Genomic DNA, 21714 nt, shown 5'->3' with positions numbered 1-21714 from the left:
GTGACCGGGGCCTACATCAAGAAATTGAAAAGGTACCAAATAAATGAGCTATTAATGCATCTCAAGGATCTAGAAAAACAACAGCAAACCAAATCCAAAATGAAAAGAAATAATTAAAATTAGAGAAGAAATAAACAGATGTGAAACCAATAAAATACAAAAGATCAGTAACTCTTATAAGAGTAATTGGAGATGGACAGAGGGAGGGTAATAACATTGAAAATTTAAATCACGGGTATAATTTTGTAAAATCTGTTGGTATACTGCAGAAGACGGAAAACAATATCTCATTTAAAGAATAAGAAGTCTGTTAGTGTTTTATCTTAAAATATAGAGATATCCAAATAAAGCAGAGAGAACATATAAAAGTGGATTCATGACAACTGCTTTTTGCAGTTGACTGTACTGACTTTGGTAACACAAATTCTAAGGCTAAAAAATAATCTGTTATTTGGTTTTTACTTTGCTGCCAACATCATTACACAAATGAATTTAAGGAATAAGTTAAAGGGCCAAATGTTTGACCTAGCTCTTAAGGGGCCAGTTGGAATGCCTGCATTCCATATTGCAATGCCTGGGTTCAAGTCTGTTTTTCTTCTCATCCTAGCTTCCTGCTAAAGCACAGCATGGAATACAGCAGTGATGTCTCAAGTAATTGGGTCTCTGTCATCCATTTGGGAAATAAAAATTGAGTTCCTGGCTCCTGGCTACAGCCAGACTCTCTCATGCCTGTTGCCAGAATTTGGAGATTGAACCAGCAGGTGGGAGCTCTCTTTTCATATTCTTGTCTCTCTCAAATAAATTTAAAACAAAAATAAAGAGAAATAAGAAACAAGACATAAAATCTACCACCTCTGTGTAGAAAGGCCAGAACATTTGTCAGAAAATCTATGTCCTAATTTTGTTTATTTCCTAAAGGACAGCCTCAGAGAATTATTTTTTATTTTATACATTTTAAGCTATTGTCATTGATATGAATTAAACTGATTTGCTGCCTTTTCAACCCATGAGGTATAGATTAGCAAGAAATTATAACAGGTTGGTAGAAACATATATATAATCCATATATTTACTCAATGTTAATATTACATAAAATCATACAGAATATGATTCATAGTAAATATGTAAAGATAAAATTATAATAAATCAAATCAAGTGATAAGTAGTAAAAAACTTGTAAACAATAAAAGCATTCAAGACATAGGGTTTGGTCTGGTTAAAACAAAGAGTGAACTTCTAACAACTCTACCTACCAATACCATCTTATTTTAGGTAACAATAAAAATATATATTGATACTCACAAATGTAAGACTTCATGAAAAGTTTAGATTATGAATAAATAAAGCAATATCTTCAAGAAAAATAGCTGGTTTTCATTGTAAAACTTTGTATTGTCTATACAGAAAATTTCCCAAAAATTAAACATATCATTTGAAGATAGTAATGGAATAATGAGATACTTTTGTATTTATCAATACTATTAAAATCATAGCATGATTTTAAATTGCCTGTCTCTCTGTAAGCAGTCAAAAACAGCTACGCTGCTTTTGATCTGTTTCTATTTTGTTGAATTTCAGTATTATTATCTTATACATAAATTCAAAAAACAAGTAGGCACTACCAATTGCTGCTTCAAAATCTAAACCTCAAAAGTCTTTATTTTTTTCAAAAGATTTATTTTATTTATTTGAAAGCCAGAGTTACAGAGAGAGAGGGAGAGAGAGAGAGAGAGAGAGAGAGAGAGGATCATCCATCTGCTGGTTCACTCCCCAAATGGCCACAATGGCCAAGGCTGGGCCAGACCCAAACCAGGAGCCCGGAGCCTCCTCTAGGCCTCTGACATGGGTGCAGGGCATCAAGCACCAAGGCCATCTTCTGCTCCTTTCTAGGCCACATTAGCAGAGAGCTGGATCAGAAGTGGAGAGCCAGGTTTTGAACCAGTGCCCATATGGGATGCCAGTGTCACAAGCAGTGGCCTTTCCTGCTATGCCAAAATTCCAGCACCCTCAAAAATGTTTATTAAATTTAACTCACAAAATTCTTTGAAATTAAATGATGATAAAGAAATGTCTGGGTATGCCTTCTGATTATTCAGGCCTTCCAAATAATGAGAAGCCTAAATGATAATACTGGGGGCAAAAAAAACTGGCTTTCACTTCTTCTCCAACCTGTAAATGCTTTCCTTCACCTGGCATTAAAAATAATCCATAATATGGGGAGCATTTTGGATTATTTGAGTAAATCAACAATCCTTAGAGGCAGAGAAGGACAAGACATAAGGTTATTACAAATCCACACTGTGAGCTAGGTGTGACCCAGATAAATAATCTAAGCCCTATCCACAATTCACTCAAGGTCCAGTGTGAAGATTCATTATCATTCACAAATCCAAAATAAAACACAGTAAACAATGGTGTTGGTTGGATAACCACTAAAATCCCTCTTTGTCATGGGTCAGTCAGAAACAGCACATATTCAGCTGCCATTGAGATTGAATGTGTCTTTTCAGCTAGGTTTGTTCTAAGGAAATGCAAGAAGAAATGCTTTTTTGAGACCCAAGCCAAACTTGCAGAGGCCTTCCATGGATATTTCTCCAGGGTGCTCCATCTCTTAGAAATAGACTGAGATTCTATCTCAGGGAAGGTCAAGCTCTATGACTAAAAGCACTTGGGTCTGAGTATGATCATGTAAAAGAGAATTGCTCTGCAAATAGGAACACCGGTCCATTTTTCTTACGTGATTGAACAATAATTTATTGTGTTAAACCACTGACATCTTAGAGTCTGTGAATCACCATAGCCTAACTAATGCAAGTGCTAAAGCAGAGTAGAAAGGTAGGTAAATCTGGCTTTCAACCACCACCCCCAACTTGTGAAGTATGGTCAGCACTTCCAAACTTAAAAAGCCTCTATTATCTCATGTTTAAAATGAGGAATTAGTACCCTGTACTCCTTTAGAGTGTCACTAAGAATTTTAAATTACATAATATAAATCAAAATATTTAAAATATTCAACATGGTACCAACTAAATAATTCACATACAAGAGCTATTACTATTAGCTTGTTAATTAAATACCTAATGAAATATTCTGATACAAAAATTATTTACTATGCAAGGAAAAGGAAACACATATCTACATAGCTTCTAAAATCTATTTCCTAAGAGGATGCATATAAATGCAGACCCTTACCTCAATAGAACCATAGAAACTAAATAGCAATTAAATTTTCATGTCAGCATATTGCATAAGAGGATACTTACAGTTGACAACTTTAAGTATTTTTATGCTAAAAGATGCAAGAATAAATGTCTACACTTCTCAAAGTGAGTTAATAGGACCATCTTTACAAATTAACTCTTACACAAAAACACACACTTACATACATCCCTTTTAATTAAGATCTTTCTAAAAAACTCACATTTCACCATTTGTACTTAACATTTGCTTCATTCAATGAAGGTAAAATAACTCAGAAGAAAAAAGAGATAAGAGAAGACAATTGTCTATTTGTATCTACAAAGAGAGTCTACAAACTACTGAAGGTTTATGAGGGTGAAGTTTTGGTTCCTGTTATTTGTGTTCTGTTTACTGCACAGATAAACTAAATAGGGGAGGGATCTGTACCCTATTAAAGGTAAAATATCATCCCATATAATAAATCACATTGGTAATATGTTAAAATCACTATTTCCATCAACAGGAACGTAAACATTATAATTTCATTGCTTATAGGTTTCAAGTATACTGAAATTATATTAAATATCCAAATGTGAGAAGAATGAAATAAGCAAAACCTTTCCCCTCTTTTTTATATCTTTCATTAATAAATTGTAGCATACTTTTGTCTGCAACCTTCTTTCATTTTATTAGTGCTGTTTTGGATTGAAAGATTCTTATCCAAGTCTACCAGTTATCCCCACCCCCCACCACTTTGCCTTTTCTTTCTTCTCCATTGTTCCTCTAAACTACAAGACCATCTGTTCACTTGGCAGATGCAAGTCAGTTCTATAATTGTTGTCATTCTTAGCATAGTGCAAACCCCGCATAATCCAGAGGATGAGAAGTACTACATTCATGAGTTAGCCAAATGTATATTGTTGTCGAAATTACTTGTCAAAACGTCAAAGGGAACAATATTTGATTTTCAAAGCACAGCAGACATCTATCCAGATTACAATATGAGGGCCCTATTATGTTGTTACTTATGCAATGCATCATTCAGATTTTGACTAAAGTAAATGGCATGAGCTGTTGTAGGCTTTGATTTCTATTGTGTAAAAGGAGGATAGCAGTTAGTTACGAAACTCTTTGTTCAAGCAATGCAGTGAGAGGTGTTCTGAAGTATATCAAATATATAAATTTAGTTGACAGAAATCCCTGGCATGAATGCACCTCATTTTTAAACAACCCCAATATATGATCACTGGATTTTTCAAAATACAATATATTAAAATGTGAAACTAAGGGATTTTCAATACAGAAAGCAATAAGGTATTATACTAGTTTTCTATGGCAACTGTAGCAAATCACCACAAATACAGGGCTTAAAACTACACAAATTTATTATCTTACATTTGTACAGGTCAAAAGTCCTATATAGGTCTCACTAAACCAAGGTGCTGGCAGAGCTTCACTGACTCTGAGAATTCATGGTATTGCCTTTTCTGAATTCTAGTGACTTCTCATTCTTTGGCAGTGGCTTCCTTTCTCTATCATCAAAGCTAGCATCACACTGACAATTCTTATCTCCTCTCTGATAACAGCCAGGAAAAGTTACCTAGCTTTAATGAATCAGGTGATTAGTTTGGTCTCCACTGGGAAATCCAGAATAACATCCATAAGTTACACCCCCAAAGTCCCTTTTTCTACATATTCACAGGCTTCATGGTTTTGGGTAGAGACAACTTTGGGGCCTGTTATTTACCCTACTGCAGACATCATCCATCTCAGGCTCCTGTCTTACAGATGACAACTGAGAGATATAAAATAGATTTGTTAGTTCAAAGCCAAACAAATAGTGAAACATTAAGACTCTAATTCCCCAAACTCCATTCCATGCTCTTAAAACTAAAATAAGCCACCTTTCTTTATAATTTTACATGATTCTTTTTGTGTTGAACAGATGAATCAAAAGGTTTCTCTAGACAGTATTTGCACTGTGCAGCTTTAATAGCAGACAAATTATTATTTGATGACATAAATCAGTTATATGCACAACTTTTGCGCAATGCATATGCCACCCAGAATTCAAGAGTAGTTGTTTAATTTATATATTGTTGATGACAACAATAATGCCACATCACAACACATTCTCTCGAGGGAGTTTTAATTACTGATTTATGAAGTGATGTGACCACACATACATTAAAGAGAGATGAATAAGAAATCATGTAAATCTTTGACACACACTTACTAAGTGGCTGCTTCAGGTTAGATGTTGAGCTAGATGCTGGAGATAAGGAGTAAATTAGGTTTGGAATATTCCTTGAATTAACTCATACTGTGGTTGGCAACACAGACATACATAAATTACCAAGTATCCTGTGTTCTCCTCTGTATGAAAGACAAATCAAGGGAGAAATAGTTAACATTGGAAGAGGTATCAAGGTAGGGTCCATACAAAATTAGTATTTGAGGATGATTTTGAAACATAATTGGGGCTTCAAATATTCAGATAAGCAGATAAGCTTTACATTATTTCCTCAGAAATCATACAATGGTATCAGGTTAGTCAAATTAAAAAGTCTTTCTAAATCAGTATCTAGGAAACTTATAAACTAAAATCATCTTTCTCCTCTACTTTTATTTTAAAAATTTAAAACTCATGACCGGCGCCGCGGCTCCCTAGGCTAATCCTCCACCTGCGGCGCCCGCACCCAAGGTTCTAGTCCTGGTTGGGGCACCGGATTCTGCCCCGGTTGCTCCTCTTCCAGTCCAGCTCTCTGCTGTGGTCCGGGAGTGCAGTGGAGGATGGCCCAGGTCCTTGGGCCCTGCACCCACATAGGAGATCAGGAGGAAGCACCTGGCTCCTGGCTTCAGATTGGCACAGTGCACCAGCTGCAGCACAAAGGCCATGGTAGCCACTTGGGGGGTGAGCCAACAGAAAAAGGAAGAGCTTTCTCTCTGTCTCTCTCTCCCACTGTCTAACTCTGCCTATCAAAAAAAAAAAAAAAAAAAAAAAAAGTAAGACTCAGGATGGATGATAACACATGCCACAACAAGCCCGTACGATTGCTCTCTCCACTGAGCAGTCCTGGACTCTAAAGCTACATGTGTGGGTGTCTTTAAGGAAGTGTTTGGGTGATGATCTAAGACCCAAATACCTACCACTTGCGGTCAAATAAAACAAGAGTCTGCACTGGAGCTTTTCCAGATGCCTCTTAATAAAATGTTGACTGTTTTTCAGAACTCCTCAGCTACATCAAAACTAGACATTTTAATTTGAGAATACTAAATTCATGGTAATTCAATTTTAACCAGTCCAGAACATGCTTATTTTTGTTAAGGTAAATAAAACACATGTTTCTTTACAAAAATTCTGGGATCTTAGATTCCGTAAATATCTGTCTTTGGCACAACTGCCAGCTCCCTATTAAAACAAAATCTCAGACAGGGTTAATGTACACTTGAGATAAAAGAATCTTCTTATGGCAAAGTGGGTTTCTCCGAACTTTCTGACCTCTAATAGAAGACACAGGGGCCTTGAACCATGGTACATTACTGGAATTACAGCCAAAGTGTTAACAATGATGTCTGCCTATAAAATCACACAATTCTATGACAAGGAATTGAAATTTTGATTTTTAAGTACTAAAAATGTGTTTACTTCAGGAACAGAGAGAAAGGTAGAGAGGGAGGGAAGATGACTGAGAAAGAGAGAGAGGGAGAGAGAGAGAAGAGAGGGTGAAAGAGAGAGAGTGAGAGAGGGAAAGAAATTCCACATTCTGCTTTGGTCTCCAAATGCCTGCACCAGCTGGAGTTGTGCCGAAGTGAACCTAGGAGGCAGGAACTCAGTTCAGGTCTCTCATTTGGGTGACAGCAACCCAATTACTTGAATCACCACTGTGGTCCCCATGTATAAATTAGCACTAAGCTGGAGTCAGGAGCCTAAGTGAGGTATCAAACACAGTTACTTCAATGGGGGATGCAGGCGTCTTAACCAATGTCTTTTTTTTTTTTTTTTTTTTTTTTTTGACAGGCGGAGTGGACAGTGAGAGAGAGAGAGACAGAGAGAAAGGTCTTCCTTTACCATTGGTTCACCCTCCAATGGCTGCCGCGGCTGGCACGCTGCAGCCGGGGCACCACGCTGATCCGATGGCAGGAGCCAGGTGTTTCTCCTGGTCTCCCATGGGGTGCAGGGCCCAAGCACTTGGGCCATCCTCCACTGCCCTCCCAGGCCACAACAGAGAGCTGGCCTGGAACAGGAGCAACTGGGACAGAATCCGGTGCCCCGACTGGGACTAGAACCTGGGGTGCCGGCACCGCAAGGTGGAGGATTAGCCTAGTGAGCTGTGGCACCGGCCATTAACCAATGTCTTACAGGCAAAGCTAAATGCCCATCTGGAGCTGACATTTTATACTATGTTATCCATTAGTCACCAGTACAAATGCAGGCCTTATTATCTGCTGTGTGAAACCAATGTCTTTGTAACTTGAAGATGGTCAGTGTTAACCTTAGGGCAATATATGTTTTTCGCTCACAAGCTAAACTGAGTTACAGCTAAGACTAACTGCATATGCTGCATAAACTATAGGAAAAAAATAGATATGAGTTATATCTAAGTTTTAAAGAGAATGTGCATGCATATTATTTTTGTGGAGTATATTAGGATATGTGGACTATAGCAGTATAACATCAATTCTCAAGTTCTATTCCTAATGCATCTATTGAGGAGTTGTTGGCCATAGTCACAATAGACCTAAACTTGATTCCCTATCTTGCAAGATGAGTATGTTGAATTAAATGATATCAAAAAATTCCAACTGCACCTAAATATGTTTTTGTCTAACTTGTGGACAAAGACTGACATAAAGGTACAAAAAATAAATCCTTTTTTACAACCCAGAACTCATTGATCAGTATGAGTTTTGATACATACAAGCAGGAATAAGATGAAAATAAAAGAAATTCCTTTCATTCTTATGAATTTTATGATTCTAAGCTATTGTCATGATTATTACTCTTACATGCTTTAGTTGTAGAAGATTGTTTATACTAAGGAGTATTTTGATACTCAATTCTAGATTACTTTCTTCTTGAAGCAGTATGTCCAAATATTGATAACACCTAAATTTCACAGTTCAATCCTACAATAGAAATATCATATGTGGAAAGATATATTTAATGAATGGTCAATAAAATTAACGATTTATTTATTTATTTTGAAAATCAGAGTTACAAAAAGTGATGGAGACACAGAAAAACACAGATCATCCATCTGTTTGTTCACGCTCCAGATGGCTATAATGGCCAGCACTGGGCCAGGCCAAAATAAATGATTTTTGGTCAATACAAGGTATAGGCTGCCATCATTTCATGAAAAACCATAAATGCCGTTGAGAAAATTATGTCATATATGAAGATGTATGTGTTTGGGCAATGCCATTCTTGGCTTAAGTATCAGCTTTTTCAATTTACATAATTTTGCTGATTTGAGGGACATTCAATAAATATCAATATTGTTAGTAACTAAAATTCCATGGAATTTTTTTGGAAAATATAAATACTTTAGTGTGTATTAAACTATTTGGTAAATATTTATTAAGCTACTTTGTGCAGGCAATCTTTAAGGCAATGAAAGACCAAAGGAAGCACCAGCTCACCAAAAGAGATGACTATATTATATAGCAGGTAAAGAAAGTCTAAATGAGGAAGACAAAAGTAGAATAATGTAATAACAAAATGTTCTCATGGTATTACATATATAGGCTAGCTAAGAAAGATCTCCGAGGGCACAAAAATGAGTAAAGTGAGGAAAGAAGCTATGCAAAAGGAACAGAAAATACAAAGGCCATAGTGCCTAAGTGCAAAACCCCAGTGCTTAGAAAAGCAATGGGAACAGAACAGTGTAAGAAAGGAATATAGTGGTAGAAACAAGGAGAGGGAAGTAAATGAGGATGCTCCCCATTAGGAATGTGATGGATTTTTTTCTGAGCATGTTGGGGATTTAAATAAGACTGTGACATGATCTGACTTACAAATAGACCACAGAATTGCAAGAGGGTAAGTAGAAAGATAATTAGAGATCAACTACAATGTCCAAGTGGAATATAAGGATGGTTCTTCCATTAATATGAGAGGACCAACTGGTTAAACAGAAAATTTAAACCTGTAATTTTATAATTTGAAGATTGTAGACTTTTCTATCCTGAGGTGAAATGAAAATAAAGTTGAATTCCTGTGACTAAACAGAAGTTGTAAGATTTCTAGAATTTCCAATAACTAGTTAAGATTCTTGAAAATATTTACTTATTTATTTGAGAAACAAGAAAGAGAGAGAGAGAGAGAGAGAGAGAGAGAGAGAGAGAGAGAGAGAATCTTCCATCTGCTAGTTTACTCCCAAATGCCTGTGACCTCAAGGCTTAGTCAGGCTGAAGCCAAGAGTCGGCTACTCCATTGAAGTTTCTCATGTGGGTAGGAGGAATCCAAATACATTGGGCCATGATTTGCTTGCTCCCAAGTATAGTAGTAAGAAGCTGGGTTAGAAGTACTGAGTAGCTAGAACTCAAACCCGCACTCTGATACAGGCATTCCAAGTAAGGCTTAACTTGCTGTGGCACAACACCTGCCCCTCACTATGATACTGAAAATCTTCAGGTACAAGTCCTTACAGTCCTGTTGTACAAGGCATTGTAAAAAAAAATCAGTATGCGGTGAGTATTTGTGCAGAAGTTAAGGTGCTGGTTGGCACTCATATTGCATATCAGAGTATCTGGGTTTCATGTCCCGGCTACTCTGTTTTAAATCCAGTTTCCTGCTACTGGGCACCCTGGAAGGCAGCAGATATTGGCTCAAGTATTTGGGTCCCTGCCACTCATATGGGAAACCAAGATTGAGTTTGGTCTGGCACAGCCTGGTTATTGTGAACATTTGCAAATGAACTAGCACATGGAAGACCTCTATCTTGCTGTCTCTGCCTTGCAAATAAAGTGAAAATATAAAGTAATTTAAAAATAAAAAAACTACCTGTAATTGTCAATTAGCTCTCTTACTTCAAATAACTGTACTGAATTATTACCGACCTAGTTATTGATTATATTTACTAGCATAATTATCAGCAAACAGTGCCTTAAAATTACTGTAAACTTTGTGTGTGTATATATAATATGTAATATATATAAACAATGCTAAATAGCACTTTTAGATATTATGTCATTATTTTTAAAAAAAATTCAAGATGAATCAGCTATTATACTAATAGTCAAATCTTAAATTATGGTCAATGTGTCTTTCTATAAAGAAAATAACATCAAAACATGCATTCATCTAAGTTATTAAGTCTTTACTAACTCTGCATGTTTAAACTCCCCTTTAGACTCTAATGAAATACTTGTGATACCTTGTTTCTGGGTCATAGGTACAATCACTTAAAACATTTCATGGTGACATGGATAATTGTTTATTGGAGGGTTGTAATTTGTTGCTAAGGTTTTACATACTTTCTTTCTCCACTAATAATGGACAACACTGGGTCTGTAATCTGAATCTCCTGAGCACTCAGAACCTGATCACTCCAAGTCTCACTTTCCAGGCTTTCATTGTATACAATACCTCATTTTCAGATTCCTGCCGTTGTGTCAGCTGACACTAGTCCTGTTACTAACTGTATACACCCTTGTCCTCAATGAATAAGGGCTTGATTGTGCACTGATTAAAATGGCTTATTTTTACCGTGAAAGCTAATTACACAGAATTGGCATTTCCTACCAAACAAAGAAAAATAATACCAAAATAACACAAACTTGACACTTCCCTAATGTTTTAATCTGACAATCTGGGCACACTTAACAAATGGCAATTAATGAACCCCTACAACATTCCTGTCAGGAAAGTCTACTTTACCCATTTTACAAATGAAATGCTCAGAGGTAACATAACTTGGACAAGGTTTCACAGTCTATGTATGACAGAACAGGGACCATAACTCAACAGCCTTGGCCAAGGCTCCCAGGCAGTCAACAAGCAGTCAACAAGTACTAATCGGGAGAACATATTGCTTCTGCTTATACCATGAAAATCCCCATTTCATAAGAAATCCCTGAATGGTTATTCAGACAAAGACCTTATTATGTACAGCCATAATTCACATCCAAGAGGAAGGAAACTCGAAAATCTGTAAGTGCATCTTGGCGAGAGTACTACTGTCATTAAAAAAAGAAAGAGAAGGAGAGAGAGAAATCCCAGCTAAATGTTAACTAGTGAAATATAACTAAGGGGTTAGGCTTGACAGAGGAACGTAGTGCTTAAGAGTATCATCTGAGTTACAAAGTGTGCTAGTCAATGAATACAATGGCTCGTGGTTTTCCAGATAAGCGTACATCAATGTATTATAATTCTGAGAGGGGAAAAGATTGGCTGTGATCCAAATTCACAACAGAATCAGCCTGTAAGGAAGATCTAAAGGCATTTGGGAATATTATTGGTTACATCCACCCAGTTAGGAAGCTATCATTTTTATTGTAAATAAAAAAATTAGTGATTCTGTTTCAAGTCATGTGGCTTATCAATCAAAACTGTGCCTGTAGTTAAACTGGATCCCAGAGTGTCATTGAGAATACCATGCTGACGTGGTACGTACAGTCTGTAATCACAACACTGCAGTGATTTCTCATGCTGTTCCAAAGACTATAAACCAATCTAATCCCTCATTAAAAAATATGTTTCCACACCAATTCTGTAATGAGAAGGTGGCATCCCCCACCTGAGACTCCATGCACCAGCTGACATGCAGTTACATTAATAGCATAAATACATGCTGAATGAATATGATCAAATGCTGTCATTCCTCTTCATGACCACACCTCCCTCTATTTCTATCCATCTCTTCCTTTACCAGTTCAATCATCTCTTCCTTTACCAGAATCAGTTCAATATTCTGCCTCTACCTGATTTCAATTCCATGGTAATTTCCAACTTGCCTATCAATAGCCTTTTGGAGTCATGCCATCAGACCATCTGAACCCCAAATCTAGCCATTTCAGCCTGTTCTCTCCAACCTTCTATCCTCTCATTCTCCTGGAGTTACTAATGTAACTGCTATTCTAGCCTCCAGCCCCAAAATAGCACCATTATTTTTTCTGTTTCTTTTCCACATCTCTCCCTGTTCATTCCCTGATCTTTTTTATTGCTATGTAAATTGAAAAAATACAATGTATTTTTCACTTAATACATAAAGTTTTGAAGTATATATATATATATATATATATACTGTGTAATGACAAAATCTAGCTAATTATTATATGCATTACCTCAGTTACCATTTTTGTAGTGAGAACACTTAACATCCATATGTCAGCACTTTTAAGAATGTAACAAATTATTATTAACTACAGTATACATGTTGTATAATAGATCTCTTGAACTTATTCTTCCCATCTAACTGGAATTTTGTATCCTTTGACCAACATTACTCTAACCCATTAGCAATAATCTCAGACCGTGGTACCCACAATTTTACTGTTTCTATGAGATCAACTTCTTAAAATATACTCCACACAAGCTTCTTTTTTAAAAAGTTATTTATTTATTTGAATGCTACAGTTACATAGAGAGATACAGAGACAGAGAGAAAGGTTTTACATCTGCTAGTTCACTCCCCAAATGGCCAGAGCTGGGCCAGAACAAATCAAAGAGCCAGGACCTTCCTTTAGGTCTCCCACATGGTTACAGGGGTCCAAGTACTTGGGCCATCTTCTGCTGCTTTCCCAGGCACGTTAGCAGGGAATGGGATCAGAAGAGGAGCAGCTGGGACTCGAACTAGCAACTATATCGATGCTAGCACCAAAGTGTAGCCCTACCTGCTTTGCCACAGTGCCTGCCCTGAGCTTATTTCACATAGCATGATTATCTCCAGGTTCATCATGTTGTCCCAGATGGTAGTATTTCCTTCCTTTTTTGTGGTTGAGTAGTATTCTATTGTGTGTAAACCATATTTTCTTCATCATCTACTGAGAGACACAGAGATTGAATCATATCTTGCTTATCGTGACTAGTGCTACAATGAAAATAGGAGGGGGAGTTATCTCTCTGATACAGTGATTTGCTTATCTGAGATTTTCATCAAACATTTATTAATCATCTTTTATATGTCAGGTCCTGTATTTTGACGTGGGGAGTTAGTGGTGGATCTATCACAGAATGCACCCTCAGTTTGCTTAGAGTTAGTAAAACTCAATTGTTTTAGTGACCGAACTACTATATTAAATATAAACAGAGTAAGACACACAATCCAACATAGGAAAGTAGTGGGGAGGAGTGGTAGTAAAATTTCCACTACAAACTGACTCCACATTGGCTATTTTAAGTATTTCCCACTTGCTTCAACCCTTCCTCTGTCTGATTATGCATGATTACCACATTTGATTAAACTAGCATAAAATAGAAATCTTTTCTCCTTTTATTTTGTAATTTCTTCTTGTATTTATTCTTTGTTTCTGTTCTTCTAATATCTCTCCTATAGTACCTGATATGGAGAAGGGTCTAAACAGTTTCACATTGATGTCACTTTTCTAGGGTAGCCTTTCCTAGTGACACTAGCACACCTCAACAACCTCCATCTCCCTCATCTACTATTTTTCCCTTAGTGCTTTCTATCACTTAGCACAGCAAACATCAATTTTTCAAATCAACTCTCTCCTCTTGCTAAAATGAAAGTTTCATGACTTTGATCCAATCTTGCCTTTTAATTCTGAATCTTTAGTACTTTACACAACCAGAGTAACTTGCTTATTAAATTCCCTTAATCATACAGAAAGCACAGTATTATAAAACAAACAAAAATATTTCTAAATCAGAATATAGAAACCAAGAAATATATGGTAGAAGATCAGAAAATGGTAATGCAATGATGAAAAATGATTCAGGAGAAATAAACGGGAGTGAGTTTAGACATTTTTGCTGAGGTGGTCAGAACAAGTATCAATAAAGGAAGTAGCATTTATTAGACTGGACAGATAAAACTCAGTGCATCACAAACTGATGTTCGTGTGAGTCACTTGAGGCTCTGCTAAACTGTGGACTGTGATTCAGGAAGTCTGAGGTGGGCCTCCAGGTTCTATATTTCTGAAAAGATGTCAGGTAAAGCCTACCCTGTTGTTTGAGGAATCAGGATATGACTTAGAGAAAAGTAGGTTGCAGAAAAATGGAAATAATGTTAACATTGTAGCTGAAATTCTTAATGAATGCATTTAAAAAGGAAGTATAACTTGAAGTAAATTTGAACAGAAATAGGCTACTCCAATTAATTAAAAGCAGTTTAGCATCATAGGCATTTGATTATTTTTTTAAATAATCTGATATACTATTTATTTCATATTCATGTTTGAAATATTGAAAATATAAAAAAGGAAAGCTGCCTAAAAATCCAACTTCCACAGATAACATTTTGTTCCGTGTATTCTCATTTTTGTATGCATCTTAGAATATACTGTTGTGTAACTATCATGTAAAATTTAATATGACATGTATAGTTGAGTGTCAATAAACCTGAGTCTACATAAACTTCTTTATCTATAAAACTAACATTTTAAGTGCCCCATAAATACATGTTCATGATATGAAAATAAAATGAAAGATCAGCTTAAAAAGAAAAACCAATCATTATATCAGTACTTAAATATATAAGAATATATTTGAAAACGGCCTGAACTACAAGTCTATAGTCACAGGCATGTTCTGTAGTAGTTTTTCTAAGGTAGACAATGACCATGAGGAAAATTATATTCTCACTTTAAAACTTTCTTTCCCTTTGGTCTGAAAGGGAGGTTTTTTCTACTTACTGTATACTTGGCTAATGGCGAAGTGAATCTAGCTATGAGATTATTATTTAAGTTCTTATTTTGGCTATGCTATTACAGAAAAATGTTAGCCATCTCTTTTATAAGGTCTAAAGATTAAATTGTGCATCCTACAGATTCCTTCATAATAGAATTAGTTTCCTACCTTGAAGAGAATAGAGAAATGAAAGAACAAGTTGGGATTAGAATAGAGAAATGAGGGAGCAAGTCCTAGATCGCTTGCTGACAATAGCAATATCACATGAATACTTAGCAAACCGTTACAACCACTAGATAACAACTTAAGAAAACATTTACCAGAAGGTCCAATGCCTTCTATAAATTTTAAGAATCATGTATTTGAAGACACCTCTTAAATATCTAACATGGTGTAGTTTGTTTAACCAGTAAACTTAAGCACAACCATCTAAAATGTTTTTAGTTTCTTTCTACCAACAAGTCTAAAACATATGATACACAGATTCAGGTCACACAAATTAAAATGTATCTTTGATTGATTTTAGCAGCTTAAATTTACGAACAATCTTATCTATAAGCCATTTAAAATAAAACTCTTAATAAAATTTCCCCATGTGGACATACAGTATGTACACACATATAACATAGCATAATAGACCAATATAGCAATTTTAATAATAGCTTTTAAAATCTTTAACTCTTTTTGTAGATTGCCAATTGATTTGAATTGCTTTTTTAGTAACCTCAGTTAACCATACTTTCTCTCAGTTGGTACTGTTAATACATTATTGGCTTCATCTGTTTACAGAGCCATCCCAAAGTACTGAATACAATGGAAGTGGCTGGAAAAAGTCCATAGGAACCTATAGGAGGACAGCTAAACACAGAACCAACAACGCTTTAGTTTTATGAGCAGCACATCATATATAACTGTGGATGACAAAAGACTTTAAGTCGCCATGTTTAAAATTATAAACTTGTAGTTCAGGCCATTGAAGATTAGAGATGGGACACGGGCACTCCCTTGACTTGCATCCTCTGGTCTGCTTTAACACAAACCAGGAGGAAAAGAAAGCTAGGCATCAGAAGCAATGGGTGGCAGGCCTATTAATGGCTGATCTGTACAGTGATCTGCCCTCAAGGAGACCCAACAGGCCAGTCCACTGCAGTGGCTTTCAATGTGGTAAGCCTGGGCTTCAGCAGAAGTCAGCTTGTGAAGAGCCCTGGCAGCTCTGCCAAGAGTTGGATCACTGGAAATGGACCTGCCCTGGAGTCGAAGGATGCCCAGGTCAGAGCCACAGATCTTATTGGCTCTAAGCTGAAGAGCCCTTCACTCAGCCCAACTTCCAAAGTGACCACTGCAGCTGAGGGGATGGTCAAGTAGGGTCAGCAACATTGCAGGCAGAACTGTAAATTTCTTGTTAGAGATGCCACCTGCCTTTACCTGGCCAGCTCTCCTCCCAGGCCAGCCAAGTAATGAAAGTCAACAGAGTGCCTTCCCCTAGGAGGTTCACACCTCCCTTAGGATATACCCCATGTGAAGAGATAGATAGGTCTGGGCCTCTTAACTTACAAGGCCTAAAGCCCACCAGATCATTATCAAGCCCCTTCTATCAGGTTCTATTTGCCTCTCAATCAGAAAACTTAATTGTAGCTTAGACAGCACCTTTCTTAGCTCCTCTAATAATGACTCTGTCCTTTGTTCTAGACCCTGTCTAGCGTACTTGGGCCTCATTCCTTTGTAATCATAACCTCTACTCTACCACCAATGGCTCTACTCCCAACCTGTGTGTACTGATGGTCCTCTTCCCCACTTAATGCTGTATAATTGTTCAAACCTGGTAAATGCCACTCTTAGGATCATTGGTTACTATCCTCACCCTGTCTTTTATGACCTTGTCTAAATATGATCAGAGTTGGGGAACTTGGAAGGCTTCCATAGCCTTGGCAACTCATGACGACAGCCTAGGGTGGTTACTGGTGCCATAAACTAGAGTGTCAATTTGTTGGGTCAACAACAGGAGCCACTGTGCACTTGCTCCTCATGTGGGATCTCTGTCCTTAATGTGCTGTACATTTTGATTTGATGCTATAACTAGTACTCAAACAGTATGTTTCACTTTGTGTGTCTATGTGGGTGCAAACTGTTGAAACCTTTATACTAAATTGATCTTCTGTATATAAAGAGAATTGAAAATGAATCTTGATGCAAATGGAAGGGGAGAGGGAGCGGGAGAGGGGAGGGTTGCGGGTGGGAGGGAAGTTATGGGAGGGGGAAGCCATTGTAATCCATAAGCTGTACACTGGAAATTTATATTCATTAAATAAAAGTTAAAAAAAAAGAATATATTTGAAAACGTACAGACATTTTCCTATGTGTATATCTACTTAGATTAACGCATAATGTGCATATGGTTCTTAATTGTTTTCTTATTTCTATATCATCGATCTTAAGAACACAATGGCCCATTATATGGATGTATTATTGTTATTCAATTTTATATTTTTACTTATATATAGTGGTTCTATTTTTGATAGAAACATCTTTGCATTCTGAATCAAATATCTTTTACAACAAGTTCTTCAATGTGAATTTGCTATGGCATGCTCAATTTTTAAGTTTTTGGTTTCATTTTGATTATAAATACATATGATCAAAATTTTCTTCACAAACTTTTTTTTTTAGTTTTGAGTTTCATCTCTGAGGTATGTTTACATATTCTTCCTACATCCTCTCTAGCAATTGTTACTATTATTTTTAAACTTTACACATATTATAAATCAGAATGTTGCACTTTTATAAATTATATTCATAGAATTACTTACATGATTCAAAGATTTTATGTTTATTGGCCCATTGAATATATTAAATACTTTTTCTGTGGAGTTCAATAGCTCATTTTTCTTTTTTAAATATTTTATTTATTTTTTAACTGTTCTTGAAATTTATTTATTTATTTGAAAGGCAGAGTTACAGAAAGGCAGAGGCAGAGAGAGAAAGAAGTCTCTCATCCAGTGGTTCACTCCCCAGAAGGCTGCAATGGTCGGAGCTGTGCTGAGCTTCCTCCAGGTCTCCCATATGGGTGCTGGGGCTCAAGGCCTTGGGCCATATTCTACTGCTTTCCCAGGCCATACCAGAGAGCTAGATAGGAAGCAGGACATCAGGGACTTGAACTGGTGCCCATATGGGATGCCAACAATGCAGGCGGTGGTCTTACCTGCTATGCCACAGTGCCGGCTTCATATTTATTTTTAAATTTTTAATCAATGGAATATAAGTTTCATATATTTCATACATATACAGATTTAGGAATATAGTGCTATTTTTTACCCTACCCTCCCTCACGTCCATGCTTCTCCCTGTCCCTTTCCCACTCTCAATTTTTACAAAGATCTATTTTCACTATATTTTATACCCATAAGGTTAACCCTACACCAAGTAAAGAGTTCAGTAAATAGCATGAAGAAAAAAATCAATGTTCCTCAACAGTAGAGACAAGGGCTGTAATCAATCACTGAATCTCAAAATGTTCACTTCACTTCAATATATCACATTTTAGGTACTCTATAAATTATCCCAGATCAGGGGAAACATATGATATCTGTCTTTTTGGGACTAGCTTATTTCATTAAGTATAATGGTTTCCAGTTGTATCCATTTTGTTGCAAAAGAAAGCATTTGATTTTTTTTTTACAGTTGAGTAGTACTCCATAGTGTATATATATACTCCATAATTTCTTTATCCAGTCATCAGCTGATGGGTCGATTTCATATCTTACCCATTGTGAATTGAGCTGCTATAAACACGGGGGTACAAATAACTCTTTCAAAGGCTAGATGAATAAACACTGTGGTTTTGATTAGCATTTCTCTGATGAACCCACAGCCAGTTGGAAGCATTTCCACTAAGATCTGGAGCCAGACAAGGTTGCCCACTCTCATCATTGCTATTCAATATAGTCCTAGAAGTTTTAGCCAGAGCAGTTAGGCAAGAAAAAGAAATCAAAGAGATACAAATTGGAAAAGAGGTAGTCAACTCATCCCTACTTGCAGAAAATATGATTCTACATATGAGATCCAAAAGACCCCACTGAGAGACTATTGGAATTCACAAAAGAGTTTGGTAAAGTGGTAGGATATAAAATCAACACACAAAAATCAATAGCCTTTGTATACACAAACAATGCGATGACTAAGAAAGAACTATAAGATCAATCCCATTCACAACAACTACCAAAAAAAATTAAACACCTTGGGATAAATTGAACCAAGGCACCTGGGCCATCCTCTGCTGCTTTCCCAGGCCACAGCACAGAGCTAGATCAGAAGTAGAGCAGCCAGGACTCGAACAGGTACCTATATGGGATGCTGGCACTGCAGAAGGTAGCCTTAACTGCTACACCACTGCTGGCCTAGGTGTCATGTATTAAAAGGGAAATAAAGTAGAAATTTGCTACCTACATTTATTCAATAATTGGAGAAAATGGTATATTTTATTATTAATATTCTAGTCAAATAATGTGTTTAATCATTCTATTTGTCCAAATTTTTGAAGAATAGTAATATCTGGTAATTTTTATATAAAAGCCAACTGTATTTTTCATTCAAATCATTCCTGAATGTTATTGGAAAAATTTAATTATCTGTTTTTATTTCTACCTAGTTCTGGCTGATCTGTAGCAAGAGTTTGGTTTTTATTTTTTTGTTATAATTTTTAAAATAACTTATATTTCAAATCACTGAGTATAATACTTTTCAATTTATCATATCCAGTTTTTCCAAGACAGACCAGAAAAATAGAAAACAATGATAAAATAAATATCCTTCCTTCTTTTCAACTCTTATTTTATTGTCCTATTATATTGGTTAGAGATTCTAATAAATGACTAATAATATGTTAGTGACAATAGAGTTCATGTATTTTTCATCTCCTTAATGATGAAGTGTAATGTTCTGTCATTTAGCATATGGTAGTTACTTCAGATGCATAATCATCATAATTTAAAGGGCATTTATTTTTATTCACAGACTTACAAATTGAAACTTTAAATAAGAAATTGTGGTTTGTTTTATATCTATCTGGTTTCATCTACTTGAAAGGCAGAAAGTAAAACATATAGAGAAAGAAACAGACATGGAGAGAAGGATAGAGAGAGAGAGACAGAGAGAGAGAGATACAGAGAGAGATATATGCTTGTTCAGTGTTCAAATGTCTGTGACAGCCAGAACTGGGCAAACCTTAACCCAGGAGTCTAGAGCTCCACCTGGGAAGCCCATGTGGATGGCAGGGACTTATGTACTTGACTCATAATCTGTGCCTCCCAAGATGCATTAGCCAGAAGCTGAATCAGAAGTGGAATAACCGGCCGGCGCCGCGGCTCAATAGGCTAATCCTCCGCCTGCGGCGCCGGCACACTGGGTTCTAGTCCTGGTCGGGGCGCCAGATTCTGTCCCAGTTGCCCCTCTTCCAGGCCAGCTCTCTGCTGTGGTCCACGAGTGCAGTGGAGGATGGCCCAAGTGCTTGGGCCCTGCACCCTCATGGGAGACCAGGAGAAGCACCTGGCTCCTGGCTTCAGATCAGCGCAGTACGCCAGCCGCAGTGCACCAGCCACAGCGGCCATTGAAGGGTGAACCAATGGCAAAAAGGAAGACCTTTCTCTCTGTCTCTCTCTCTCACTGTCCACTCTGCCTTTCAAAAAAAAAAAAGGTGGAATAACCAACATCAGACCAGCACTCTGATACAGAATGCTGATATCCAAAACAACTGCTTAACTCACTGCACCACAGGCCCATCCCATTTTTAAATTTAGTTGGTAACTCTCAAGCACATTCTTTCCATGATACTTGTAATATAACAGACATCATCAATAACCTTTACAAATATTGGACCACCCTATACTGTATACAGTAAATTTCACTTAGAACTAATTATGTACACCTGATTTAAAGTATTAACTTATATTTTCACTAAACTTACTAAATTATTATATCAATATTGAAAAATATTTGGTTCTAAGGACACATTTGTTATCTTTGCATTCATATTTATGTGATGTTGTTTTGTGTTTGCTCTATTGTTTGGATTATCAGATTTATCTTTAAAGTGAATAAATTGAGAGGCTTTCATATTTTCCAAAATATTTAACATAGGTTGGTAGCATTTTGACATAGAGGGTAAAGTCTCAGCCTGCTATGCCTGCATCCTATAGGACTACCAGTTGAAGTCCCAGCTGCTCCACTTCCAATCCAGCTCCCTGCTAATGGCCTGCAAGGCCAGTGGAAAATTGCCCAAGTTCTTGGGCCCCTGCCACCCATGTGGGAGACCTGGAAGAAGCTCCTGGCTGCTGTTGGCCTGGCCCAGCCCTGGCCCCATCTGGAGAGTGAACCAGTGAATGGAGTATCTCTCTCCAAATCTCTGTCTCTCCCTGTCTTTCTGTAACTCTTTCAAAACACACAAACAACAAAAACAAAAGCAAAAAAATTTAGCATAGTATGGGATATAACTCTTAAAAATTTATTATACATAGTCAGTATTAGTTTCCTTGGTATGCAATAAAAAATTATCACAAACGGGCAGCTTAAAGCAATAGTAATTAGTCCTCACATTCTGAAGACTTGACATCTGAATCCAAAGTGTGGTCAGGTCCATGCTCCCTCTGGAGGCTGCAGGAAAGAATTCTTCCCTTGTTAATCCAAGAGTTTGGTGGCTCCCCGCAGTCCTTGACATTCCTTAGGAC

The 21714-nt window shown here is 36.8% G+C and overlaps 1 non-coding gene across 1 annotated transcript; it reads left to right on the top strand.

The window, feature by feature from the left end:
* The first annotated feature begins 7987 nt into the window (after positions 1–7987).
* LOC133751769 (small nucleolar RNA SNORA40) lies at positions 7988–8115 on the top strand. The gene has a single exon (XR_009864863.1). It is a non-coding gene; the product is annotated as a small nucleolar RNA SNORA40 (small nucleolar RNA).
* The last annotated feature ends 13599 nt before the right edge of the window (positions 8116–21714 follow it).

Source organism: Lepus europaeus, chromosome 22 (assembly GCF_033115175.1).
Source record: "Lepus europaeus isolate LE1 chromosome 22, mLepTim1.pri, whole genome shotgun sequence".
NCBI lineage: Eukaryota > Metazoa > Chordata > Mammalia > Lagomorpha > Leporidae > Lepus > Lepus europaeus.
The sequence above is the reverse complement of the archived record's forward strand: the minus strand, read 5'-3'. Positions and strand labels throughout refer to the sequence as shown.